The sequence below is a fragment of the Ascaphus truei genome, chromosome 6 (genome assembly GCF_040206685.1).
Source record: "Ascaphus truei isolate aAscTru1 chromosome 6, aAscTru1.hap1, whole genome shotgun sequence".
NCBI lineage: Eukaryota > Metazoa > Chordata > Amphibia > Anura > Ascaphidae > Ascaphus > Ascaphus truei.
This window is the reverse complement of record NC_134488.1, coordinates 19,904,892-19,925,120: the sequence shown is the minus strand read 5'-3', so window position 1 is coordinate 19,925,120 and position 20,229 is coordinate 19,904,892. Positions and strand designations below refer to the sequence as shown.

Sequence of the window (20,229 nt, the reverse complement as noted above, 5' to 3'; positions counted from 1 at the left end):
GCCCCCTTCCCTCTCACCTGTCTCAGACACATGCCCCAGCCCTGCCCACTGACTGAAGCCCCCTTCCCTCTCACCTGTCTCAGTCACATGCCCCAGCCCTGCCCACTGACTGAAGCCCCCTTCCCTCTCACCTGTCTCAGACACATGCCCCAGCCCTGCCCACTGACTGAAGCCCCCTTCCCTCTCACCTGTCTCAGTCCCATGCCCCAGCCCCGCCCACTGACTGGAGCCCCTTCCCTCTCACCTGTCTCAGACACATGCCCCAGCCCTGCCCACTGACTGAAGCCCCCTTCCCTCTCACCTGTCTCAGTCACATGCCCCAGCCCCGCCCACTGACTGAAGCCCCTTCCCTCTCACCTGTCTCAGACACATGCCCCAGCCCTGCCCACTGACAGAAGCCCCCTTCCCTCTCACCTGTCTCAGACACATGCCCCAGCCCTGTCCACTGACTGAAGCCCCCTTCCCTCTCACCTTTCTCAGACACATGCCCCAGCCCTGCCCACTGACTGAAGCCCCCTTCCCTCTCACCTGTCTCAGTCACATGCCCCAGCCCTGCCCACTGACTGAAGCCCCTTCCCTCTCACCTGTCTCAGTCACATGCCCCAGCCCTGCCCACTGACTGAAGCCCCCTTCCCTCTCACCTGTCTCAGTCACATGCCCCAGCCCTGCCCACTGACTGATGCCCCCTTCCCTCTCACCTGTCTCAGTCACATGCCCCAGCCCCGCCCACTGACTGAAGCCCCCTTCCCTCTCACCTGTCTCAGTCACATGCCCCAGCCCTGCCCACTGACTGAAGCCCCCTTCCCTCTCACCTGTCTCAGTCACATGCCCCAGCCCTGCCCACTGACTGAAGCCCCCTTCCCTCTCACCTGTCTCAGTCACATGCCCCAGCCCTGCCCACTGACTGAAGCCCCCTTCCCTCTCACCTGTCTCAGACACATGCCCCAGCCCTGCCCACTGACTGAAGCCCCCTTCCCTCTCACCTGTCTCAGTCACATGCCCCAGCCCTGCCCACTGACTGAAGCCCCTTCCCTCTCACCTGTCTCAGTCACATGCCCCAGCCCTGCCCACTGACTGAAGCCCCCTTCCCTCTCACCTGTCTCAGTCACATGCCCCAGCCCCGCCCACTGACTGAAGCCCCCTTCCCTCTCACCTCTCTAAGCCAGATGCTTCGGCCCTGCCCACTAACTGAAGCCCCCTTCCCTCTCACCTGTCTCAGTCACATGCCCCAGCCCTGCCCACTGACTGAAGCCCCCTTCCCTCTCACCTGTCTCAGTCACATGCCCCAGCCCTGTCCACTGACTGAAGCCCCCTTCCCTCTCACCTGTCTCAGCCAGATGCTTTGGCCCCGCCCACTGACAGCAGCCCCGCCCCTTCACACCTGTCTCAGCCACCTGCATTCCTCCCGGAGGCCCCGCCCACTGTTTAGAAGCCCCGCCCACTCCGTGCTCAGCAGAGAGGAAGGGATTTCTCCCTCTGTCTGAGTCCTGCAGCTCAATGACATGTGGGGAGATGGTGGTGCACCTAGACCCACGGGGGCCCCAGGACTGCTCCCCCTCCTCTCCCCCCCCCCGACTGGTTCCTATAAGTACCCCAACTAATGCTGTAATTACAAGTACAAAAACAACCTGTCCTGTTATCTAAAGCAGTGCTGCTCAACTCCAGTCCTCAAGATTCCCCTCCCCCGCAACAGGTCAGGTTTTCAGGATATCCCTGCTTCAAAACATATTATATTTTTTTCCCTAGGATATGATAATTAGACTTTGACTGAGCCACCTGTGCTGAAGCAGGGACATCCTGGAAACCTGTTGGTAGCTTTTGAGGACTGGAGCTGGCCACCCCTATACTAGATCATGCAACTGCAGAACCAGGGAGGTCCAAATGGGCCCGTGCATGGCTGCCATGCTCAGCGGCAATGTGGTCAAGAGCTTAACGAGCATGGTGGGCGTGTGGACACTAGCGGGATGGTGGGCGTGTGGACACTAGCGGGATGGTGGGCGTGTGGACACTAGCGGGATGGTGGGCGTGTGGACACTAGCGGGACGGTGGGCGTGTGGACACTAGCGGGACGGTGGGCGTGTGGACACTAGCGGGACGGTGGGCGTGTGGACACTAGCAGGACGGTGGGCGTGTGGACACTAGCGGGACGGTGGGCGTGTGGACACTAGCGGGATGGTGGGCGTGTGGACACTAGCGGGACGGTGGGCGTGTGGACACTAGCGGGACGGTGGGCGTGTGGACACTAGCGGGACGGTGGGCGTGTGGACACTAGCGGGACGGTGGGCGTGTGGACACTAGCGGGACGGTGGGCGTGTGGACACTAGCGGGACGGTGGGCGTGTGGACACTAGCGGGAAGGTGGGCGTGTGGACACTAGCGGGACGGTGGGCGTGTGGACACTAGCGGGACGGTGGGCGTGTGGACACTAGCGGGATGGTGGGCGTGTGGACACTAGCGGGATGGTGGGCGTGTGGATACTAGCGGGAAGGTGGGCGTGTGGACACTAGCGGGACGGTGGGCGTGTGGACACTAGCGGGACGGTGGGCGTGTGGACACTAGCGGGACGGTGGGCGTGTGGACACTAGCGGGACGGTGGGCGTGTGGACACTAGCGGGACGGTGGGCGTGTGGACACTAGCGGGACGGTGGGCGTGTGGACACTAGCGGGACGGTGGGCGTGTGGACACTAGCGGGATGGTGGGCGTGTGGACACTAGCGGGATGGTGGGCGTGTGGACACTAGCGGGATGGTGGGCGTGTGGACACTAGCGGGATGGTGGGCGTGTGGACACTAGCGGGATGGTGGGCGTGTGGACACTAGCGGGATGGTGGGCGTGTGGACACTAGCGGGATGGTGGGCGTGTGGACACTAGCGGGATGGTGGGCGTGTGGACACTGTAGCGGGATGGTGGGCGTGTGGACACTGTAGCGGGATGGTGGGCGTGTGGACACTAGCGGGATGGTGGGCGTGTGGACACTAGCGGGATGGTGGGCGTGTGGACACTAGCGTGATGGTGGGCGTGTGGACACTAGCGTGATGGTGGGCGTGTGGACACTAGCGGGATGGTGGGCGTGTGGACACTAGCGGGATGGTGGGCGTGTGGACACTGTAGCGGGATGGTGGGCGTGTGGACACTGTAGCGGGATGGTGGGCGTGTGGACACTAGCGGGATGGTGGGCGTGTGGACACTAGCGGGATGGTGGGCGTGTGGACACTAGCGGGACGGTGGGCGTGTGGACACTAGCGGGACGGTGGGCGTGTGGACACTAGCGGGACGGTGGGCGTGTGGACACTAGCGGGACGGTGGGCGTGTGGACACTAGCGGGATGGTGGGCGTGTGGACACTAGCGGAATCGTGGGCGTGTGGACACTAGCGGGATGGTGGGCGTGTGGACACTAGTGGGATGGTGGGCGTGTGGACACTGTAGCGGAATCGTGGGCGTGTGGACACTAGCGGGATGGTGGGCGTGTGGACACTAGCGGGATGGTGGGCGTGTGGACACTAGCGGGATGGTGGGCGTGTGGACACTGTAGCGGGATGGTGGGCGTGTGGACACTAGCTGGACGGTGGGCGTGTGGACACTAGCGGGATGGTGGGCGTGTGGACACTAGCGGGATGGTGGGCGTGTGGACACTAGCGGGATGGTGGGCGTGTGGACACTAGCGGGATGGTGGGCGTGTGGAGACTAGCGGGATGGTGGGCGTGTGGAAACTAGCGGGATGGTGGGCGTGTGGACACTAGCGGGATGGTGGGCATGTGGACACTGTAGCGGAATCGTGGGCGTGTGGACACTAGCGGGATGGTGGGCGTGTGGACACTAGCGGGATGGTGGGCGTGTGGACACTAGCGGGATGGTGGGCGTGTGGACACTAGCGGGATGGTGGGCGTGTGGACACTAGCGGGATGGTGGGCGTGTGGACACTAGCGGGATGGTGGGCGTGTGGACACTAGCGGGACGGTGGGCGTGTGGACACTAGCGGGACGGTGGGCGTGTGGACACTAGCGGGACGGTGGGCGTGTGGACACTAGCAGGACGGTGGGCGTGTGGACACTAGCGGGACGGTGGGCGTGTGGACACTAGCGGGATGGTGGGCGTGTGGACACTAGCGGGACGGTGGGCGTGTGGACACTAGCGGGACGGTGGGCGTGTGGACACTAGCGGGACGGTGGGCGTGTGGACACTAGCGGGACGGTGGGCGTGTGGACACTAGCGGGACGGTGGGCGTGTGGACACTAGCGGGACGGTGGGCGTGTGGACACTAGCGGGAAGGTGGGCGTGTGGACACTAGCGGGACGGTGGGCGTGTGGACACTAGCGGGACGGTGGGCGTGTGGACACTAGCGGGATGGTGGGCGTGTGGACACTAGCGGGATGGTGGGCGTGTGGATACTAGCGGGAAGGTGGGCGTGTGGACACTAGCGGGACGGTGGGCGTGTGGACACTAGCGGGACGGTGGGCGTGTGGACACTAGCGGGACGGTGGGCGTGTGGACACTAGCGGGACGGTGGGCGTGTGGACACTAGCGGGACGGTGGGCGTGTGGACACTAGCGGGACGGTGGGCGTGTGGACACTAGCGGGACGGTGGGCGTGTGGACACTAGCGGGATGGTGGGCGTGTGGACACTAGCGGGATGGTGGGCGTGTGGACACTAGCGGGATGGTGGGCGTGTGGACACTAGCGGGATGGTGGGCGTGTGGACACTAGCGGGATGGTGGGCGTGTGGACACTAGCGGGATGGTGGGCGTGTGGACACTAGCGGGATGGTGGGCGTGTGGACACTAGCGGGATGGTGGGCGTGTGGACACTGTAGCGGGATGGTGGGCGTGTGGACACTGTAGCGGGATGGTGGGCGTGTGGACACTAGCGGGATGGTGGGCGTGTGGACACTAGCGGGATGGTGGGCGTGTGGACACTAGCGTGATGGTGGGCGTGTGGACACTAGCGTGATGGTGGGCGTGTGGACACTAGCGGGATGGTGGGCGTGTGGACACTAGCGGGATGGTGGGCGTGTGGACACTGTAGCGGGATGGTGGGCGTGTGGACACTGTAGCGGGATGGTGGGCGTGTGGACACTAGCGGGATGGTGGGCGTGTGGACACTAGCGGGATGGTGGGCGTGTGGACACTAGCGGGACGGTGGGCGTGTGGACACTAGCGGGACGGTGGGCGTGTGGACACTAGCGGGACGGTGGGCGTGTGGACACTAGCGGGACGGTGGGCGTGTGGACACTAGCGGGATGGTGGGCGTGTGGACACTAGCGGAATCGTGGGCGTGTGGACACTAGCGGGATGGTGGGCGTGTGGACACTAGTGGGATGGTGGGCGTGTGGACACTGTAGCGGAATCGTGGGCGTGTGGACACTAGCGGGATGGTGGGCGTGTGGACACTAGCGGGATGGTGGGCGTGTGGACACTAGCGGGATGGTGGGCGTGTGGACACTGTAGCGGGATGGTGGGCGTGTGGACACTAGCTGGACGGTGGGCGTGTGGACACTAGCGGGATGGTGGGCGTGTGGACACTAGCGGGATGGTGGGCGTGTGGACACTAGCGGGATGGTGGGCGTGTGGACACTAGCGGGATGGTGGGCGTGTGGAGACTAGCGGGATGGTGGGCGTGTGGAAACTAGCGGGATGGTGGGCGTGTGGACACTAGCGGGATGGTGGGCATGTGGACACTGTAGCGGAATCGTGGGCGTGTGGACACTAGCGGGATGGTGGGCGTGTGGACACTAGCGGGATGGTGGGCGTGTGGACACTAGCGGGATGGTGGGCGTGTGGACACTAGCGGGATGGTGGGCGTGTGGACACTAGCGGGATGGTGGGCGTGTGGACACTAGCGGGATGGTGGGCGTGTGGACACTAGCGGGATGGTGGGCGTGTGTGGACACTAGCAGTATGGTGGGCGTGTGGACACTAGCGGGATGGTGGGCGTGTGGACACTAGCGGGATGGTGGGCGTGTGGACACTAGCGGGATGGTGGGCGTGTGGACACTAGCGGGATGGTGGGCGTGTGGACACTAGCGGGATGGTGGGCGTGTGGAGACTAGCGGGATGGTGGGCGTGTGGAAACTAGCGGGATGGTGGGCGTGTGGACACTAGCGGGATGGTGGGCATGTGGACACTGTAGCGGAATCGTGGGCGTGTGGACACTAGCGGGATGGTGGGCGTGTGGACACTAGCGGGATGGTGGGCGTGTGGACACTAGCGGGATGGTGGGCGTGTGGACACTAGCGGGATGGTGGGCGTGTGGACACTAGCGGGATGGTGGGCGTGTGGACACTAGCGGGATGGTGGGCGTGTGGACACTAGCGGGATGGTGGGCGTGTGTGGACACTAGCGGGATGGTGGGCGTGTGGACACTAGCGGGATGGTGGGCGTGTGGACACTAGCGGGATGGTGGGCGTGTGTGGACACTAGCGGGATGGTGGGTGTGTGGACACTAATGACACGTTGTTCATGTTTGTTTTTTGGTTTCATTCTAGATAACGGGGATTTTCCACATCATAATTATTTTGCACTTATCACGCCCAACTGTCCCCTAAATCCACTGCAATCTCTGGTTACCCAGATGGCAACATTTGGCAAGAACCCCGCACCCCGCACCCCTGACATTTGTAGTTTGTTTGTATGTTCGAAACAAAGTAAATTAAATAAATGTTTCTGTGCAAACAACCAAACTGTGAGCCCCGCCCTCCTCACTTCACCCCATGCAAACGGAAAAAAAGCCATTCGTGTAAATGAGCTGACAGTTTGTGTTTGTTGCTATGGAGATTTGAGGACACAGATGACTTGAGCCTGTACTCAGGTATATATATACCTCAAAGGAGGACTCGCGTACCTCCCTCGCTCCCTCTCTGAGTTATTATGGCAAACGGTTACTTGCTTGATTTAGTTTGTGTAAAACCAGAGACAGAACATGAAACACAGACAGAGCTCAGTGCTACATCCAAAGACACCCATACACGGTACAGTGCCTATATATATATATATAGATATAGATAGATATCTTTTGAATAAAATGGTCTTCTAGTTTAACCCTTTGGTCAAAGTGTTGTGAGCCCTTGAGCCCCTCCAAGGCCGACCACGTCTCAAGGGCTCACAACACTTTGGCTAAAGGGTTAAACTAGAAGACCATTTTATTCAAAAGATATCTATCTATCTATCTATCTATCTATATATATATATATAGGCACTGTACCGTGTAATGGTGTCTTTGGATGTAGCACTGAGCTCTGTCTGTGTTTCATGTTCTGTCTCTGGTTTTAAATATATATTGCCATGCTCAGCCATGCTCAGTAGCACTCCTCTTTGATACTTATACGCATATATATATATATATGTTGTGGTTATTTTGGGGGTTTAATATGAATTTATAGGGGTCCTGTATGTTTTGATTTAGTTTGTTCCTGACTTCCCTTCAAAGTCATTCTTTCAGCCTATTTATCAACCTGCCAATCACTGTGTACGTCCCTTTGCCCACGTGCCTGCTAATCTCTTTGTCAATGGCTAATGGCCACATCCATGAGTTGGTGATAGCCTGGACCACATTAGATAAGCTGCTAAAGCCGTTTTGAAGATGAGGCCCGGCCTGCCTATTTGCCTGCCGTAGGTCCATTCGTTTATGTGTCTCTGTCTTCTAGTCCTGGGGGGCGGTTATTTATCAAAGTCTTTCAGCTGCAAAACGGAGACAATACGGGGGGCCGAAGAAGAATCAGATTTATCGCAGGAAAGCAAACCTCGACTTCCTTGGGATGTTTTTATCGTAGTGGTGATGGTTTCTTTGTACCACTTTTGCAACGGGTGGACATTGTATCACTTTCTCTACGTCTCTTAGTTTATGGGCTTTTATTGACTGAAATGGCTATGCCGCTCACTGACACAGAATACAACGATACCTGTCATTCTGCCTATCAGCCCCTTTACCAATGTCTCTTAGCCTATGTGAGTTTGTCTCCATCCCTTAAAGCAGGGGAGCGCAAACTTTTCCAGCTGCGCCCCCTGCCTGGCCTGTGCCGAAGCTGTGCCCCCCTCCTACCTTCTAGTCGCGTCATGGGGTCACGTGACGTCGGGTCACGTGACCCGCGGCGTCATTTGACGCAAGTGACGTCACATGACTCCGCGCGTTGCCATGGAGACGCGTCACAGCGTCTGAATCCCGCTAAGGTTTATTGTTGCAGAGGCCTCACGCGATCCCCCCGGCATTTAATTTAAATGCCTGGGGGAGGTGTGCGGGACCTCTGCAACAGCCCGCGCCCCCCCCCCCCCCCCAGAAAAATCTCCCGGCGTGCCCCCCAGTTTGCGCACCGCTGCCTTAAAGGGCCTAATTCCACATACGCCAACAGTCTTCTGGGTTGTTTTTCGGGCAAAAATCCGCATACACCGCACTGAGGATTTGTGGCCCAAAACAGGCCTAATGGCCGCTTTGGCGTATTTATAGAAAAAGGCCCAAAGTTGGTGTACAAGGTTGTCGGCCACTATGTGCGACTCTCAGTTCCCATATTTGTCTATATCAGGGGTGCTCAGCTCCGGCCCTAAAGCCCCCTCAACAAGTCAGGTTTTCAGGATATCCCAGCTTCAGCACAGGTGACTCAGTGGCCTAGTCTGAAGCAGGGATTTCCATAAAACCTGACCAGTTGGGGTTTGGGGGTGGGGTGGGGCTCTACATAATGTATCGCAATCTGTCTCGGTTTCCCCTTGTGTCTGCCAGTGTATCCGTCATGTTATCAGTCATTTGGACGAAGATCCCGGGAGAAGCAGAGAGGAAGACAGGGCGTGAAAGTGAGCGAAATAAAAGCGCGGACGGAACGCATCTACCAAGAGAGTGCCAGAGAGAGAGGTGAAAAGGGAGAAGCCGTACATGTGAAAGGCGTGAAAAGAACAGACGGGCGCCAAGAACAAAAAGCAAATACAAAATGAACCCCCCGAGTGATTAGCAGTAATATGCACAGTTAACAATATGTAAACTTCTGTTTACCTGAGTGCCAGTTCATGCGTCAGTGACTGGGGGTTACACCCCTTCTCGGAGTATTGAATGAGGGTTTAAGAGAAAACAACGTCCATATGTCCCTTTTTAGTGGGTTGGTATCTGTATAATGGATTTGAAACAAAAGGTGACACTGTGTGCTCATTTGCATGTGATTTCCCAGAATCCCTTGCAACAGTGGAAGCACTGCATGCTGGGAGGTAAGGGGGGGGGGGGGGAAGCAGGGTTGCAGATCTGCCTGAGACATGTGAATGTGCTCAGTGATATTGTCATTTGCTGTATACTATACGGTGGAGGGTTTTTGTCACTTTATTTTACCCACCATACCTTATGTAAGATGTATCTGTATAATAGAAGGTTGATGTATAGCAGGAGTGGCCTACACCAGCCCTCAAGGGCAACAGCAGAATATCCCTGCTTCAGCACAGGTGGCTTAGTTGTTGACCTTGAGGACTGCAGTTGCCCCCCCCCCCGATGTGTACCTTCAGTACAAAGAGCTCTGCAATGAACCCTGCAGTACATCTCTAACCTCAGTACAAAAAGCTCTGCAATGAACCCTGCAGTACATCCCTAACCCTCAGTACAGAGCTCTGCAATGAACCCTGCAGTACATCCCTAACCCTCAGTACAAAGAGCTCTGCAATGAACCCTGCAGTACACCCCTAACCCTCAGTACAAAGAGCTCTGCAATGAACCCTGCAGTACACCCCTAACCCTCAGTACAGAGCTCTGCAATGAACCCTGCAGTACATCCCTAACCCTCAGTACAGAGCTCTGCAATGAATAATGAACCCTGCAGTACATCCCTGACCCCTCAGTACAAAGAGCTCTGCAATGAACCCTGCAGTACATCCCTGACCCTCAGTACAAAGAGCTCTGCAATGAACCCTGCAGTACACCCCTAACCCTCAGTACAAAGAGCTCTGCAATGAACCCTGCAGTACATCCCTGACCCTCAGTACAAAGAGCTCTGCAATGAACCCTGCAGTACATCCCTGACCCTCAGTACAAAGAGCTCTGCAATGAACCTGCAGTACATCCCTGACCCTCAGTACAAAGAGCTCTGCAATGAACCCTGCAGTACACCCCTAACCCTCAGTACAAAGAGCTCTGCAATGAACCCTGCAGTACATCCCTGACCCCTCAGTACAAAGAGCTCTGCAATGAACCCTGCAGTACATCCCCTAACCCTCAGTACAAAGAGCTCTGCAATGAACCCTGCAGTACATCCCTAACCCTCAGTACAAAGAGCTCTGCAATGAACCCTGCAGTACATCCCTAACCCTCAGTACAAAGAGCTCTGCAATGAACCCTGCAGTACATCCCTAACTCTCAGTACAGAGAGCTCTGCAATGAACCCTGCAGTACATCCCCTAACCCTCAGTACAAAGAGCTCTGCAATGAACCCTGCAGTACACCCCTGACCCCACTGTAGCCCAGTGCTTAGGAACATGATGGGTCACTGTGTATTACCAGCACAAGGCTCTGCAGAAAGCCCCTTAGTGAGCGCTCTGTCTGTTCAGAGACACACAGCGCGATGTCTCATTAAAACAAGTTACTGTTCTTCCCACCCCAATGCAAGGTCCCTCATATTCCTATTTAGCCTGTACAAAGTGCTGCTGTGTCTTTGCTTTAACCCCTTTCCTGCCAGCCTTCACATCTACATTTCAGGGGTGCATTTATATATATTAGTTGTCTAATTGTCACTAATTTTTGTAATTTTATTGCATTAGCGCTGTTCCCACTGCCCTTCCCTTTTATTTGCTTTAAACCCCTACAACACAATGAGGACTTTTTATTCCAGCTCCTTATATCGTTATATTGACACCAACACAACCAATTGGAACATGTGTGTTCTAGCGCCAATGTGTCAAAGTACTTGGCACTTACTCTGTGCTCCCTGCATGTGAGACGGCTAACAGATCTACATCTAATGTAAGAGTCTGTATCAGCAAGTCTCACACCATTGGAGGCAACTAATAAGTGATCATCAGTTTTGTTACAGGAGAGATGGGGGGAAAGAAGAGGAGGGGGAGAGAAAGGGGAGGGGGGGAAACAGGAGGGGAAGGGGGGGTGAGTGGAGGGGCAGGGGTGGAGAGAAGAGGGGGAAGAGAGGAGAGGGGGCAGAAAGAGGAGAGAGGAGGGGGAGGGGAAAGGGGGGTAAGAGGAGGAAAGGGGGGGAGAGGAGGGAAAGGGGGGGAGAGGAGGGAAAGGGGGGGAAGAGAAGGGAAAGGGGGGGAGAGGAGGGAAAGGGGGGGGAGAGGAGGGAAAGGGGGGGAGAGGAGGGAAAGGGGGGGGAGAGGAGGGAAAGGGGGGGAAGAGGAGGGAAAGGGGGGAAGAGGAGGGAAAGGGGGGGAAGAGGAGGGAAAGGGGGGGAAGAGGAGGGAAAGGGGGGGAAGAGGAGGGAAAGGGGGGGGAAGAGGAGGAAAGGGGGGGGAAGAGGAGGGAAAGGGGGGGAAGAGGAGGGAAAGGGGGGAAGAGCAGGGAAAGGGGGGAAGAGCAGGGAAAGGGGGGGAAGAGGAGGGAAAGGGGGGGGGAGAAAGGGAGGGGGAGGGAAGAAGGGGGGAGGAGAAAGGGAGGGAGGGAGGGGGGGAGGAGAAAGGGAGGGAGGGGGGAGGAGAAAGGGAGGGGGGAGGAGAAAGGGAGGGAGGGAGGGGGGAGGAGAAAGGGAGGGAGGGAGGGGGGGAGGAGAAAGGGAGGGAGGGAGGGGGGGAGGAGAAAGGGAGGGAGGAGAAAGGGAGGGAGGGAGGGGGGGAGGAGAAAGGGGGAGGAGAAAGGGAGGGAGGAGAAAGGGGGGGGGAGGAGAAAGGGAGGGGGGAGGAGAAAGGGAGGGGGAGGAGAAAGGGAGGGAGGGGGGAGGAGAAAGGGAGGGGAGAAAGGGAGAGAGGAGAAAGGGAGAGAGGAGAAAGGGAGAGAGGGAGGAGAAAGGGAGGGGGGAGGAAGGGAGGAGAAAGGGAGGGAGGAGAAAGGGAGGGAGGAGAGAGGGAGGGAGGAGAAAGGGAGGGAGGAGGAGAAAGGGAGGGAGGGAGGAGAAAGGGAGGGAGGGAGGGAGGAGAAAGGGAGGGAGGGAGGGAGGAGAAAGGGAGGGAGGAGAAAGGGAGGGAGGGAGGGAGGAGAAAGGGAGGGAGGAGAAAGGGAGGGAGGGAGGGAGGAGAAAGGGAGGGAGGGAGGGAGGGAGGAGAAAGGGAGGGAGGGAGGAGAAATGGAGGGAGGGGGGAGGAGAAAGGGAGGGAGGGGGGAGGAGAAAGGGAGGGAGGGGGGAGGAGAAAGGGAGGGAGGGGGGAGGAGAAAGGGAGGGAGGGGAAAGGGAGGGAGGGGGGAGGAGAAAGGGAGGGAGGGGGAGGAGAAAGGGAGGGAGGGGAAGGAGAAAGGGAGGGAGGGGGAGGAGAAAGGGAGGGAGGGGGAGGAGAAAGGGAGGGAAGGGGGGAGGAGAAAGGGAGGGAGGGGGGGAGGAGAAAGGGAGGGAGGGGGGAAGAGAAAGGGAGGGAGGGAGGGAGGAGAAAGGGAGGGAGGAGAAAGGGAGGGAGGGAGGGAGGAGAAAGGGAGGGAGGGGGGAGGAGAAAGGGAGGGAGGGGGGAGGAGAAAGGGAGGAGGGGGGGAGGAGAAGGGAGGGAGGGGGGGAGGAGAAAGGGAGGGAGGGGGGGAGGAGAAAGGGAGGGAGGGGGGGAGGAGAAAGGGAGGGAGGGGGGGAGGAGAAAGGGAGGGAGGGGGGGAGGAGAAGGGAGGGAGGGAGGGAGGGGGGAGGAGAAAGGGAGGGAGGGGGGAGGAGAAAGGGAGGGAGGGGGGGAGGAGAAAGGGAGGGAGGGGGGGAGGAGAAAGGGAGGGAGGGGGGGAGGAGAAAGGGGGGGAGGAGAAAGGGAGGGAGGGGGGGAGGAGAAAGGGAGGGAGGGAGGGAGAAAGGGAGGAGAGGGAGGGAGGGGGGGAGGAGAAAGGGAGGGAGGGGGGGAGGAGAAAGGGAGGGAGGGGGGGAGGAGAAAGGGAGGGAGGGGGGGAGGAGAAAGGGAGGGAGGGGGGGAGGAGAAAGGGAGGGAGGGGGAGGGGAGGGGGAGAAAGGGAGGGAGGGGGGGGGAGGAGAGGAGGGGGGGGGAGGAGGGAGGGAGGGGGGGAGAGGAGGGAGGGAGGGGGGGGAGGAGGGAGGGAGGGGGGGAGAGGAGGGAGGGGGGGGAGGGGGGGAGGGAGGGAGGGGGGGAGGGGGGGAGGGAGGGGGGAGGAGGGGAGAGAGAAAGGAGGGAGGGGAGGGGAGAAAAGGAGGGAGGGAGGGGGGAGAAAGGGAGGGAGGAGGGGGGGGAGAAGGGAGGGAGGGGGGGAGAGAAAGGAGGGAGGGAGGGGGGGGAGAAAGGGAGGGAGGGGGGGGGAGAAAGGAGGGAGAGGGGGGGGGGAGAAAGGGAGGGAGGGGGGGGGAGAAAGGGAGGGAGGGGGGTGGGAGAGAAAGGGAGGGAGGGGGGGGGAGAGAAAGGGAGGGAAGAAAGGGAGGGAGGGGGGGAGGAGAAAGGGAGGGAGGGGGGAGGGGAGAAAGGGAGGGAGGGGGTGGGGAGATAGGAGGGAGGAGGGGGGGGGAGAAAGGGAGGGAGGGGGGGGAAGAAAGGGGGGGAAGAAAGGAGGGAGGGGGGGAGAAAGGGGGGGAAGAAAGGGAGGGAGGGGGGGAAGAAAGGAGGGAGGGGGGGAAGAAAGGGAGGGAGGGGGGGGAAGAAAGGGAGGGAGGGGGGGGAAGAAAGGGAGGGAGGGGGGAGGAAGAAAGGGAGGGAGGGGGGGGGAAGAAAGGGAGGGAGGGGGGAGAAAGGGAGGGAGGGGGGGAGAAAGGGAGGGAGGGGGGGAGAAAGGGAGGAGGGGGGGGGGGGAGAAAGGGAGGGAGGGAGAAAGGGAGGGAGGGGGGGGGGGAGAAAGGGAGGGAGGGGGGAGGGGGAGAAAGGAGGGAGGGGGGGGGAAGAAAGGAGGGAGGGGGGGGGGAGAAAGGGAGGGAGGGGGGGGGGGAGAAAGGGAGGGAGGGGGGGGGAGAAAGGGAGGGAGGGGGGGGGAGAAAGGGAGGGAGGGGGGGGGAGAAAGGAGGGAGGGGGGGAGAAAGGGAGGGAGGGGGGGAGAAAGGGAGGGAGAGGGGGGAGAGAGAAAGGGAGGGAGGGGGGGAGAAAGAGAGGGAGGGGGGGGGGAGAAAGGGAGGGAGGGGGAGAAAGGGAGGAGGGGGAGAAAGGGAGGGGGGGAGAAAGAGGAGAGAGAGATGGGGGGGAGATAGAGGAGGGGGGAGAGAGAGGAGGGGAGGAGAGAGAGGAGGGGGGTTAGAGAGAGGAGGGGGAGGGAGAGAGAGAAGGGGAGAAGAAGAGAGATGGGGGGATAGAGGGGGGAGATAGGAGAGTGAAGATAGGAGAGAGGGAAGAGAGACTACGTTTGTATAATTCTTGACCTTCCTCGCGTCAGAACGTGTTTTTATTAGTGTAAAGCGTACGTGAAGTCGCCGCAGCCGTCCCTGAGCCAGGGCTGACACGCTGGTTTTGTGCTCTGCTCCATGCTGACTTGTAACCACACTAAGGGCCAACAAGAGAGCACTTGTGCACACAGGGGGTTCTATTAGTGTCTGGCGTGAGTTAAGTGGAGATTAAGTGGCTGCAATTATCAGGAATCGCCCCACATTATTTTTGGGCCTCCATTATCTAATAATCTTTAATCCTATGGCTCCCAACCTTTTCTCCCACAGCGGCACCACTGAACAGCACCACACAAAATAAAAATGTGTCTTTGCTCTTTAGTTACGAACGCACACAGTAATAATCTGAGATCACTGCACACCTCCCCCTTGCATACAGAGGCTTTCACGTGTGCGGACTTTTGCCTACGCAGACGTGATGACATCATATTTGGGGGGGCAATGCCGCTGGAGAGAATCTGAAAGGGCTATTTTATAACAGGGGGGGCTCAACTCCAGTCCTCCCCCCCCAACAGGTCAGGTTTTTAAGGATATCACTGCTTCAGCACAGGTGGGCTCAATCACAGTCCCCCTGGTTCAGCACGGGTGTCTCAGAGTCTTCGACTGAGCCACCCTGTGCTCATGCTGGGATATTCTGAAAACCAGACCTGTTAGAGGGGCTTGAGGATCCTTGTTTTATAACAGCACTTACTGCAACTTTGGAATCGCTAATGCATCGTTTTCTTACTTAAATATCACCTCCAAACTAGCCTGTAAGGACAGCAGGACTGGCTATCCCGCAGCATTTGTTTTGTGCTGTTGGAGCTGGGTTTTCTGGTCTGGATTTGGAAAGCTATATTCGCTATATTCTTCTTCCTCAATAAGAAACGTATTAAACACACCCTGTCCTTAGGTCACTTTTGCCATGGCAGGAGGGCCAGCCCTTTAACATGACGCGGGGCTCCGGTGACAGCTTCACGCGGTGTTGTAACAGTAAACAACCTGGGTGCTGAGATGGTTCAGGTGACCGTCAGTACGGTGCATGGCAATAACTAGGGTGATATGAGGCAGACAGTTGCTTGATGTCTTCAGGCAGTTTATTGTGGGGCACCATAATTAATATGCATATGTCCTAAAGAAGCAATACTTACACTGGGGTGCTCAACTCCAGTCCTCAAGCCCCCCCCCCCCCCCCCCCCCCCCCCAACAGGTCAGGTTTTCAGGAATATCCCCAGCCCTCAGCACAGGTGGCTCAATCAAGTCCCCTGCTTCAGCACAGGTGGCTCAGTCTTTGACTGAGCCCGCCTGTGCTGAAGCTGGGACTATCCCTGAACGCCTGACCTGTTATGGGGGGGGGGGTTTGAGGACTGCAGTTGTACACCCCTGACTTACGCTACCAGTTAAAGTCGAGCTTACATTACAGTACGCTGGAGCTGCCCTGGCACTATGCCATTGTTGACTGCATATCGGGACTATCTGCAATCTTTAAATGATCCACAAAGCCAGGCGAATGTGTTACTCCCCCCTTTTGGGGTACATCTAATGCCCTGGTGTGGTGAACTCAAAGAGAGAGGGAAGGGGGGGGGGAGGGGGTTGATGCCCCCTCCTACGATGGGGGGGAGGGGGTTGATGCCCCCTCCTACGATGGAGCCGGGGTGGGAAACCTAGAAATGGTACGAGGGGGGCAGAAGACACATTACCAGCATAGACCTGTAACACAGGCTTCATAAGCATGAAAGCGAAGAATCCCGGGGAATCCATTCACACTTGCAGGCACGGTGCCCTAACGTGACCCGCAGTGTGCTGCACTGTGTTCCTGTTTCAGGGCCCACTGCCTGCAGCTAGCACACAATGATTGGGGAGGGCTTTGAAGTCAGAAAGAGAAGCCGAAAGCTTAACAAGGAAGGAGGGTAACAGGGGTGGGGGAGTCATTCAGGGGCAGGCCTAACTCGGGAGAGAGGTTGAAAGAACAAAAGGAAAGTGCTTCACAGTTGGGCAACCCAAAACTGAAAGACGAAAAAGAAAACCAAACAGATCCAGAGCAGGGCGCATGCTGCTTGTGTCTGGGTGCCCCCCTGTGTGTGAGGACCATGATGGATGGCTTGGGACGGCCTGAGAGCCCTGAGCATGTTACCCTCACAACTATTTACATACACTGCTGATCCACCCCTAACCTCTGACACAAGCTGGCCCCAAGGAGCAAGGAGGGGGCAAGCGCGCCACAAAAGTGAGCCACAACCATGTGTACACAGCAAGACAACGGGGATCAGGGCGTGTCACCTCCCTCTGCTTTCCCTTACAGTCAGTCTTGAAGAAGGCGACACAGGTACAGCAGGCTGCCTGGGTCACTGCGTCGGGTCACTGCTCTTTGGCACCTGGCTGGTTTTCTCTTTTTGCTCTGTTTTACACTCTCTGTCCACCAGTCAGACCAGGGAGCGGGCAACTCCAGTTCTCAATGGCCACCAACAGGTCAAACTTTAAGGATATCCCTGCTTCAGCACAGGTGGCTGTTATTGGCTGGCTGATTGAGCCACCTGTGCTGAAGATAGTATATCCTAAAAAAACTTGACTGTTGGTGGCCCTTGAGGACTGGAGTTGGCGTGCTCTGACTGTACATATTTAGTAGGTACACTACATGTGTTGGGTCCTGTAAGGACCGGCTGTATCTATTAGATAGAACGGTGTGTGTGTGTGTGTGTGTGTGTGTGTATCAGTGTGTGTGTGTGTGTGTGTGTGTGTGTGTGTGTGTGTGTGTGTGTGTGTATATCAGTGTGTGTGTGTGTGTGTGTGTGTGTCTGTGTGTGTGTGTTAAGATGCGTACTGTACTGTATTTGGGAGACTTCCTTCGGTGTTGCTTGGAAGTACCCCCATGCAGCACTAGTAGAGGAATTACAGCAGTGCCTATGTTTATGTGCAATAAGTTGGAGGGTCTGCAATGCGGTCCAAGTCCCAGTCAGGCTTCGGATATAGTCGGCGAGCGCATTGCGTCACGTGCGCCTATCACCCGAGCGATCTGTGGACTCAGATCGCTCACGACGTAGTGGCGTCGCCCTCATTGGCTGATCCGCTCACGTGACCCGGTCGCTCTCACTATGGCCGGCCCTATCGAGCTACTGCCTTTGGTCACTCACACTGTGGGCGCAGCCTGTAACGGAGGGACCTGTTCCAGTGGTTTGTGATTGGAAAAGAATGACTTTATCACCCTGTGTATCAGGTTCCAAAAAACGACACTGCAATCACATCTGGGGCACGCATTATCGGAGTCCTTTATTGTGACGGAGAGAATGACAGAGCAACGTATGCTTAACACGCTTAATTAATATCCGGACATGACTGGGTGAAGTCCGGTCTGTCAGATGACGAATGCAAAAAAAAAAACTCCCATCAAAACAATTCCATAACGCAGGGGATTCTCAACTCCAGTCCTGACCCCCCCCAACAGGTCAGGTTTCCAGGATATCCCTGCTTCAGCACAGTTGGCTCAATCAGTGGCTCAGTCTTACTGAGCCCAGTGGCTCAGTCTTACTGAGCCACCTGTGCTGAAGAAGACTTCAATTGGCCCACCTGTGCTGAAGCAGGGATAGCCTGAAAACCTGGCCTGTTGGCGGGTCTTGAGGACAGGAATTGAGAACCCCATGCATAACATAACGTGTAAGAGCTTATACAACCACGGGCTGCTATTCTGGTCAAAGAATCAATAACCCTTGCACAAGTTCACACAGCCCCCCTTACCTTGTATGGATGACCCAGAATCCCTCCACCTCTCTCTCTCTCTCTCTGCTTCCTCTTATCACTTCATCCTAAGGGGAAATGGAACAAACAAAAAAGTTCTCTCTCACATTGTTCCAGATACAGTAAAACACAAGTGTTAACAAACTGAGACAAAGCAGTGTATGAGAGGAGCACAGGTGCCAAACAGCGGTATGTCTGACACGGAGCATGTGTCAAGCAATGCTATATGTACAGAACATGTATCTACCAGCTGCATCTGAGAAACTCAATGTTAAGAAGAAACAGGTGTTGAGTATTCGTATAAGAGAGACCAACGTGCCAGGCAGATGTATAAGGAACAGAACAGGTATCAGAACGTTGTATGCAAGTGGAGGTAACTGCACATGAGAGGAGCTCAGGTGTAACGCTGCTGTGTATGAAGAAGAGCGCATGCTAATTACTGGAGCTATACAAGAGCAGTTATATACAACAGAACAATGATATACAACTCGCATATATTACCAACAAAGGGAAATACAGTGATAAGAACGTATTTTCAAAGGTGAACATATAAAGGCGCAAAAAACTCATTATCTATGTATAGATTCAAATTTTTACTTTTCGCATGATTTGTGTTTGTATACACACACACACACACACACACACACACACACACACACACACACACACACACACACACACACACACACACACACACAGCAAATGGAAATATAACTGTATGCTCATTTGCATGTCTTAGGCAGGTCTGCAACCCCACCTTTCACCATTATCACCCAGCACACCCACTGCAGCAAGGGATTCTGGGAAATGACATGCAAATGAGCACACAGTGCCACCTTTTGCTTCAAAACCATTTTAAACATGGTTCCCTATAGGCTTAAGCTTGCTGCATGGTCACAGCTTTAAGCACAGCATGTCATTTCCCAGAATCCCTTGCTGCAGTGGAAGTGCTGTGTGCTGGGTGATAATGGTGAAAGGTGGGGTTGCAGACCTGCCTAAGACATGCAAATGAGCATACAGTTATATTTCCATTTGCTATATGCATACACACACACACACACACACACACCATTGAACATTTAAAAAAAATGTAAATGTTGGAAAATGTGAAGGATAAAAAAAAGTTTTTTTTTTTTTTTTTTTTTTAAAGTATCACATCAAATAAATCCCCAAAATAGGAAATATATCTATGTAGGGCAGATGTTCTCAACTCCAGTCCTGAAGGCACCCCCTAAATGGGTCAGGTTTTCAGGATATCCCTGCTTCAGCACAGGTGGCTCAGTCGAAGACTGCAACCTGTGCTGAAGCAGGGATATCCTGAAAACCTGACCTGTTGGGGACACTTGAGGACTGGAGTTGAGAAACCCTGATGTAGGGTATAAAGCTGCACAGACTGGTCCCTGCTCTCCGTATACTATGCGGATTTCATTACCACGCCTGTGAGGGCATCTTTTGCATTTTTAATGGAGCAACATTTACAATAAAGATATTGCCTATATACTTCACTATAAATATATATATATATATATATATATATATATATATATATATATATATATACACCACACACACACACAAGCATGTGTGAAGTCGCTGCACACGAGAGGGGAACATGTGGGAAACATCTGGATGTCCGAGCAGCACAAACTGAACTTGAGCAAAGTACATGGGAAGCCGTTCAACATGAGGACAGCTCAGAGGAGAGAAGGGAGAGGAGACGGGGATATGGTATGCACGTTCAAATATATAAAGGGATTGCACCAGGCACAGGAGGGAAGCCTATTCCAAGGAAAGAGGGGTGCTGCAGCAGGAGGTCTGAGGCTGGAGGGGAAGTGTGAGGCAGCACTTTGTGGAAAGGGGTGGTGGAAACAAGGGACAGCTGCCCAGCAGAGGAGGTAGGGGTTAATACAGGAGGGGAAATTCAAGCATGTTTGGGATAGATATCAAGCTATCCTAAATACGAAAGAAAAGGATCAGCTAGGGTCTGAGGTTTTACAGGAGACGGGGCAATGGGCGGGCACAGGGAGCCGACGCGGTTCTTATCTGCCGGCACATTCTATGTGGTCTGAAATGGCTCTATATAAGGAAAGCCCGGCATGTCGTTTGTATATGAGAGGGGT

General features: G+C 56.3%; 1 protein-coding gene across 7 annotated transcripts in view; it reads right to left on the bottom strand.

Moving 5' to 3' along the window:
• Positions 1 to 20,229, bottom strand: part of CASZ1 (castor zinc finger 1) — a 268,349-nt gene that overhangs the window by 93,274 nt on the left and 154,846 nt on the right. For 3 of the 7 annotated variants that reach the window (XM_075603508.1, XM_075603507.1, XM_075603510.1), the window contains one exon: positions 18,110 to 18,177. The exons of the other annotated variants lie outside the window; for them this stretch is intronic. The gene's annotated coding sequence lies outside the window, so the exon portion shown is untranslated. The remainder of the gene's footprint in view (positions 1 to 18,109; positions 18,178 to 20,229) is intronic. 7 annotated transcript variants of the gene reach the window in all.